The sequence below is a fragment of the Rutidosis leptorrhynchoides genome, chromosome 5 (genome assembly GCF_046630445.1).
Source record: "Rutidosis leptorrhynchoides isolate AG116_Rl617_1_P2 chromosome 5, CSIRO_AGI_Rlap_v1, whole genome shotgun sequence".
Classification (NCBI taxonomy): Eukaryota; Viridiplantae; Streptophyta; class Magnoliopsida; order Asterales; family Asteraceae; genus Rutidosis; species Rutidosis leptorrhynchoides.
The window spans coordinates 203,967,362-203,976,662 of NC_092337.1; positions in this window are offsets into that span (position 1 = coordinate 203,967,362).

Here is a 9,301-nt window from a genome sequence, read left to right on the forward strand (position 1 = left end):
TGCCTCTGCCGCATTAATATTGAAAACTCTTCCACGGCCTTGTCCATTCGTGTTCTCCTGGTTCGGGCAATTTCTAATAATGTGGCCTGGTTTTCCACATTTATAACAAACTACATTGGCATAACTTGCTCCGACATTACTTGCTCCGCCATTACTCGTTCCGACACCATTTGTTCCTTTCGTTCTATTAACCCCTGGTCCGTAGACCTCACACTTCGCCGCGCTATGACCATTTCTTTTACACTTGTTGCAAAATTTGGTGCAGAACCCCGAGTGATTCTTTTCACACCTTTGGCATAGCTGCTTCTGATTGTTGTTGTTGTTGCGGTTATTATTGTTGTTGGGATGATTGTTGTAGTTGCTGTTGTTGTTGTTGTTGTTGTTGTTGGGCCGTTTGTTGTAGTTGCGATTGATGGGATAATTGTTGCAATTATTGTTGTAATTGCTGTTGTTGTTGTATTGGTGATTCTTATCACCGTTTTCCTCCCACTTTCTTTTGACTTGCTTCACATTGGCCTCTTCAGCAGTCTGTTCTTTAATTCTTTCTTCAATTTGGTTCACGAGTTTGTGAGCCATTCTACATGCCTGTTGTATGGAGGCGGGCTCGTGTGAACTTATATCTTCTTGGATTCTTTCCGGTAATCCTTTCACAAACGCGTCGATCTTCTCTTCCTCATCTTCGAATGCTCCCGGACACAATAGGCACAATTCTGTGAATCGTCTTTCGTACGTGGTAATATCAAATCCTTGGGTTCGTAACCCTCTAAGTTCTGTCTTGAGCTTATTGACCTCGGTTCTGGGACGGTACTTCTCGTTCATCAAGTGCTTGAATGCTGACCACGGTAGTGCGTACGCATCGTCTTGTCCCACTTGCTCTAGATAGGTATTCCACCATGTTAACGCAGAACCTGTGAAGGTATGCGTAGCGTACTTTACTTTGTCCTCTTCAGTACACTTACTTATGGCAAACACCGATTCGACCTTCTCGGTCCACCGTTTCAATCCGATCGGTCCTTCGGTTCCATCAAATTCCAAAGGTTTGCAGGCAGTGAATTCTTTGTAGGTGCATCCTACACGATTTCCTGTACTGCTAGATCCAAGGTTATTGTTGGTATGTAGCGCAGCCTGTACTGCGGCTATGTTTGAAGCTAGAAAAGTACGGAATTCCTCTTCATTCATATTCACGGTGTGTCGAGTAGTCAGTGCCATTTCCTTCAAAATAGTTAAATGGAACAAGTTAATCATACAGAATATTAAGAGTAGTTAATAGTATTTCGTAGCATAATATGAACTCATTTATAAAAGCTTTTTCTTCATATTAGCGTTTTATAAGTTTAAATTCGGGTAGTACCTACCCGTTAAGTTCATACTTAGTAGCTAATATACAATTCAACTACTACAATTCTATATGAAAAACTGATTATAATAATATTTCGCGTTCAAACTTTTATACAATATTTTACAAACTTACAATACCGCTTATTTTACATAAAGCATGAAATATATCACACAATAACTTTGATACAAGATAGTTGTGAAGACAATTCTAGCTAGTACACAAGTCGTTCAGCAAAGGCAATAAAGACACGTAATTCATACGTCCAGAAACAAGTCATGCATTCTGGTTTTACTAGGACTACTTCCCATCCTTGGTCTTGTGCAACATAACCGTTATGGCCGTTGATAAGACAGCGTGTTGTAACGTCATCAAAGGGACGAGGGTTACGTAATGTCCAACAGTCCCGTAATAATCTAAAAACCTCATTTCTTACCCCAATTACCGACTCCGTCACTTGTGGAAACGTTTTGTTTAATAGTTGTAGCCCGATGTTCTTGTTCTCACTTTGGTGAGAAGCGAACATTACTAATCCGTAAGCATAACATGCTTCTTTATGTTGCATGTTAGCCGCTTTTTCTAAATCACGAAGTCCAATATTCGGATATATTGAGTCAAAATAATTTCTTAACCCGTTGCGTAAAATAGCATTTGGGTTCCCCGCAATATATGCGTCAAAGTAAACACATCGTAACTTATGGGTTTCCCAATGTGATATCCCCCATCTTTCAAACGAAAGTCTCTTATAAACCAAGACATTCTTGGAACGTTCTTCGAATGTCTTACAAACTGATCTCGCCTTAAATAGTTGTGCCGAGGAATTCTGGCCGACTCTAGACAAGATTTCATCAATCATGTCTCCGGGTAGGTCTCTTAAAATATTGGGTTGTCTATCCATTTTGTGTTTTTAAACTGTAAAATAGACAAGAGTTAGATTCATAAAAAAAATACTTATTAATACAAGCAATTTTTACATATATCATAAAGCATAAGAACACTATATTACATATATTACACCACACGAATACAACTATCTTATTCTGACTCGGTCGTTTCTTCTTCTTCGGTTTTGGTTCGTTTTGCCAAGTTTCTAGGGATATATGATGTTCCCCAAATACGAGCCGTCGTTGTCCACATTGGTTTAGAAAAACCTGGTGGTTTAGAGGTTCCCGGGTCATTGTTACAACTTAAGGACTTCGGGCGTTGACGACACATATAAAGTTCATCGGGGTTGGAATTAGATTTCTCTATTTTTATGCCCTTTCCCTTATTATTTTCTTTTGCCTTTTTAAATTCAGTTGGGGTAATTTCTATAACATCATTGGAATTCTCGTCGGAATCCGATTCATCGGAGAATTGGTAATCCTCCCAATATTTTGCTTCCTTGGCGGAAACACCATTGACCATAATTAACCTTGGTCGGTTGGTTGAGGATTCTCTTTTACTTAACCGTTTTATTATTTCCCCCACCGGTTCCGATTCTTCTTCCGGTTCCGATTCTTCGTCCGGTTCCGATTCCTCTTCCGGTTCCGACTCTTCTTCCGGTTCCTCTTCGGGAACTTGTGAATCAGTCCACGAATAATTCCAATTTACATTTGACTCTTCATTATTATTAGGTGAGTCAATGGGACTTGTTCTAGAGGTAGACATCTATCACATAATATCAAACACGTTAAGAGATTAATATATCACATAATATTCATATGTTAAAAATATATAGTTTCCAACAAAAATGTTAAGCAATCATTTTTAAAGAAAACACGGTCGAAGTCCAGAATCACTAATGCATCCTAACAAACTCGATAAGACACACTAATGCAAATTTTCTGGTTCTCTAAGACCAACGCTCGGATACCAACTGAAATGTCCCGTTCTTATTAATTAAAAACGTTCCATATTAATTGATTTCGTTGCGAGGTTTTGACCTCTATATGAGACGTTTTTCAAAGACTGCATTCATTTTTAAAACAAACCATAACCTTTATTTCATAAATAAAGTTTTAAAAAGCTTTACGTAGATTATCAAATAATGATAATCTAAAATATCCTGTTTACACACGACCATTACATAATGGTTTACAATACAAATATGTTACATCGAAATCAGTTTCTTGAATGCAGTTTTTACACAATATCATACAAACATGGACTCCAAATCTTGTCCTTATTTTAGTATGCAACAGCGGAAGCTCTTAGTATTCACCTGAGAATAAACATGCTTTAAACGTCAACAAAAATGTTGGTGAGTTATAGGTTTAACCTATATATATCAAATCGTAACAATAGACCACAAGATTTCATATTTCAATACACATCCCATACATAGAGATAAAAATCATTCATATGGTGAACACCTGGTAACCGACAATAACAAGATGCATATATAAGAATATCCCCATCATTCCGGGACACCCTTCGGATATGATATAAATTTCGAAGTACTAAAGCATCCGGTACTTTGGATGGGGTTTGTTAGGCCCAATAGATCTATCTTTAGGATTCGCGTCAATTAGGGTGTCTGTTCCCTAATTCTTAGATTACCAGACTTAATAAAAAGGGGCATATTCGATTTCGATAATTCAACCATAGAATGTAGTTTCACGTACTTGTGTCTATTTTGTAAATCATTTATAAAACCTGCATGTATTCTCATCCCAAAAATATTAGATTTTAAAAGTGGGACTATAACTCACTTTCACAGATTTTTACTTCGTCGGGAAGTAAGACTTGGCCACTGTTGATTCACGATCCTATAACAATATATACATATATATTAAAGTATGTTCAAAATATATTTACAACACTTTTAATATATTTTGATGTTTTAAGTTTATTAAGTCAGCTGTCCTCGTTAGTAACCTATAACTAGTTGTCCACAGTTAGATGTACAGAAATAAATCGATAAATATTATTTTGAATCAATCCACGACCCAGTGTATACGTATCTCAGTATTGATCACAACTCAAACTATATATATTTTAGAATCAACCTCAACCCTGTATAGCTAACTCCAACATTCACATATAGAGTGTCTATGGTTGTTCCGAAATATATATAGATGTGTCGACATGATAGGTCGAAACATTGTATACGTGTCTATGGTATCTCAAGATTACATAATATACAATACAAGTTGATTAAGTTATGGTTGGAATAGATTTGTTACCAATTTTCACGTAGCTAAAATGAGAAAAATTATCCAATCTTGTTTTACCCATAACTTCTTCATTTTAAATCCGTTTTGAGTGAATCAAATTGCTATGATTTCATATTGAACTCTATTTTATGAATCTAAACAGAAAAAGTATAGGTTTATAGTCGGAAAAATAAGTTACAAGTCGTTTTTGTAAAGGTAGTCATTTCAGTCGAAAGAACGACGTCTAGATGACCATTTTAGAAAACATACTTCCACTTTGAGTTTAACCATAATTTTTGGATATAGTTTCATGTTCATAATAAAAATCATTTTCTCAGAATAACAACTTTTAAATCAAAGTTTATCATAGTTTTTAATTAACTAACCCAAAACAGCCCGCGGTGTTACTACGACGGCGTAAATCCGGTTTTACGGTGTTTTTCGTGTTTCCAGGTTTTAAATCATTAAGTAAGCATATCATATAGATATATAACATGTGTTTAGTTGATTTTAAAAGTCAATTTAGAAGGATTAACTTTTGTTTGCGAACAAGTTTAGAATTAACTAAACTATGTTCTAGTGATTACAAGTTTAAACCTTCGAATAAGATAGCTTTATATGTATGAATCGAATGATGTTATGAACATCATTACTACCTTAATTTCCTTGGATAAACCTACTGGAAAAGAGAAAAATGGATCTAGCTTCAATGGATCCTTGGATGGCTCGAAGTTCTTGAAGCAGAATCATGACACGAAAACAAGTTCAAGTAAGATCATCACTTGAAATAAGATTGTTATAGTTATAGAAATTGAACCAAAGTTTGAATATGATTATTACCTTGTATTAGAATGATAACCTACTGTAAGAAACAAAGATTTCTTGAGGTTGGATGATCACCTTACAAGATTGGAAGTGAGCTAGCAAACTTGAAAGTATTCTTGATTTTATGAAACTAGAACTTTTGGAATTTATGAAGAACACTTAGAACTTGAAGATAGAACTTGAGAGAGATCAATTAGATGAAGAAAATTGAAGAATGAAAGTGTTTGTAGGTGTTTTTGGTCGTTGGTGTATGGATTAGATATAAAGGATATGTAATTTTGTTTTCATGTAAATAAGTCATGAATGATTACTCATATTTTTGTAATTTTATGAGATATTTCATGCTAGTTGCCAAATGATGGTTCCCACATGTGTTAGGTGACTCACATGGGCTGCTAAGAGCTGATCATTGGAGTGTATATACCAATAGTACAAACATCTAAAAGCTGTGTATTGTACGAGTACGAATACGGGTGCATACGAGTAGAATTGTTGATGAAACTGAACGAGGATGTAATTGTAAGCATTTTTGTTAAGTAGAAGTATTTTGATAAGTGTATTGAAGTCTTTCAAAAGTGTATAAATACATATTAAAACACTACATGTATATACATTTTAACTGAGTCGTTAAGTCATCGTTAGTCGTTACATGTAAATGTTGTTTTGAAACCTTTAGGTTAACGATCTTGTTAAATGTTGTTAACCCAATGTTTATAATATCAAAAGAGATTTTAAATTATTATATTATCATGATATTATGATGTACGAATATCTCTTAATATGATATATATATACATTAAATGTCGTTACAACGATAATCGTTACATATATGTCTCGTTTCAAAATCATTAAGTTAGTAGTCTTGTTTTTACATATGTAGTTCATTGTTAATATACTTAATGATATGTTTAATTATCATAATATAATGTTAACTATATATATAACCATATATATGTCATCATATAGTTTTTACAAGTTTTAACGTTCGTGAATCACCGGTCAACTTGGGTGGTCAATTGTCTATATGAAACATATTTCAATTAATCAAGTCTTAACAAGTTTGATTGCTTAACATGTTGGAAACATTTAATCATGTAAATATCAATCTCAATTAATATATATAAACATGGAAAAGTTCGGGTCACTACACCCCTTGCCCTTGTCCGCGCCTGCATCTAAAAAGATAAACAACGAGAGAGGTAAGCAAAGCTTAGTGAGTAGAATAAATATATACATGCATATAAGACTTACCCACACGCATCTACGATATCATATAACGCACACAATCGCATAACATCTCGATAAATAAGCTAGTATCGTCAAACCGTACAACTAGCCACATTAATAGCATAAATATCATAATCATAAATCAAATGCTAGCATCATCAACTATAAACCATGGTTAACCAAAATTCTTCGCAAGGGGAATGACTTCGCAAAACAAGTCATCGATGTTCATAACAACCGTTAGCTCCCAAACCCGGCTATGGTATACTAACCCCCGAGGTGTTCCAAAAACGGCTATGGCATCACCCCCAAGTGTTCCCAAAAACGGCTATGGCATCACTTGATCAACATGTGAGTAAAACACGGCTATTACTCACAATCTTGTACACAAACACGGCTATGTGCACAAATAACACGGATAACAATGTGGGAGTAAAACACGGCTATTACTCGCCACTATATGCACAAACACGGCTATGTGCATAAATAATAAACGTAGACAAAAACGGCTATGTCTCGCAACTATGGTCACAAAACGGCTATGTGACACCATCGATACGGCACATAAATCATATACATACATATATAGATATTCCACTCACCTCAAGTCTCTTTTGAAAGCTAACAGAGCTTGCAACCCTTCAATGTAACGTACCTATTACATTATGCATTTTTTTAACATACAATCTAGTTGTATTAAATGCCAACTTCTAACCCTTGAGCATTTAATGACCCGATTGTATTAAATGACTCAACTACACCAAAACTGCCCATTAATGACCATTCCTTGTCATAAATCACTAAAAGCTAGTGATTAGGGTCTATTAACATCAACTAACACAAACTTGGTGTATTTTATACTCATTTTACCCAATTAGGTCAACTTTGACTCATATGACCCATTTTAACATCATTCAACTTTAAACAAGTGTTTTAATGATTACAACACCATTAACACTTACAAACCTCATTTCATTAGACCAAACCCTAGATTATGGTAATTAGGGTTTCCTTTCAACAATCTAACCCAAAATCCACCCATTTAACCCTCAAATGGGTCACACAAGTTCCATATGAGCCAAACCCTAGCTTAAACTAAATAAAACTCAAAACTTAAAGTTGAGACTTACCAAAACTATCCTCTTGTAGCTAATAGCAAGGAGAACAACTTTAATTCTTGCTCCTAGGATTGATTCACAAAACTTCTTCTTCAAATCTCAAGTTTAAACTAAGTGGATTTTAAGTTTTGAGAGGAAATTATGAAAGAAAATGGAAAAGAAATGAGAAATATAGGATAAGTGGCTGATATTAAAAGCTCCCATCAGATCTACACGCAAAAAGACCAAATTGCCCCTAAACCCTTTTTAATTTGAGCAGAAATCGGAGTCAGAACTGCAGAGTCGTCGCGGCGCGGCTCCTTTGTCGCGGCGCGACATAAAGAAGGAAAAACAGCCCTCCTTAACTCAAGTTCTGATCTGGATTTGCTTTCTGTGTCGCGACGCGATCCCGTTTTCCGCGGCGCGGAGTTTGCCTTTTCCTGGTCACTTCGAAAGTTTAACATAAAACAAAGGTTCAAACAACAAGCACAACATCTTTCACCCTTCCTATGCACGTCTAAACCTCAACCTTAAGTCTCACACAACTCGACACCATCGCGACACATTCATAAACACGTTCACGCACGCATTCAAACATATATATATATATATATATATATACATATACACTTATACGACATCTAACACCGTAGCTCATTTAATCACATAACGAACAAGTTTTAAGCGTACTATTGATTAAGTACGTACCTTTATACACGCACGGGAAAACGGGGTGTTACAACTCTCCCCCACTTAAATCGGAGCGCGTCCTCGCGATCCAAGCCGCATGACACGGGGGAAGGTAAACCAACACGAATTCTTCGGGCTCCCAAGTAAACTCGGAACCTTTACTATGACGCCATTGGACCTTAAAGGTCCTCACCTCTTTGTTACGCAACATTTTTACCTTCTCATCGAGTATAGCAATCGGCTCTTCAACGTATTCTAACTTGTTGTTTAGCTCAATTTCGTCTAAAGGCATCCATGAAGAATCATCCGCAAGACACTTACGGAGGTGGGAAACATGAAATGTGTTATGGATCCCCGCAAGTTCTTCGGGTAATTCCAAACGATACGCGACTTCACCAACACGAGCTAAAACCTTAAACGGCCCAATAAACTGAGGAGCTAACTTTCCTCATTTCCGAAACCGAATAATACCCTTCCATGGCGAAACCTTGAGCATCACCATATCACCTTATTGGAATTCGATCAAACGTCTATGCTTATCGGCGTAAGATTTTTGCCTATCTTGCGCCTTTTTCAAATGTTCCCGAATCATATCGATTTTATCATTTGTCTCCAATACCAAGTCGGAGCTCCCGACTTCCCTTTGTCCCACTTCGCCCCAACAAATCGGGGTTCGACACCTTCTACCATACAACATCTCATACAGTGGCATTCCAATACTAGAGTGAAAACTATTATCATACGAGAATTCCACCAAAGGTAAATGTTCATCCCAACTACCACCGAAGTCAATGATACACGCACGTAACATATCCTCCAATGTTTGATTCGTACATTCGGTTTGACCGTCCGTTTAAGGATGGTACGCCGTACTCATATTTACCCTCGTTGTGTCTTGATATCACCTCCTTAATGAACATCTTCGCAAGTGCCTCCGATGTAACCGCTTCTTTAATAGGAAGAAACAATGCACTTTTCGTCAATCTATC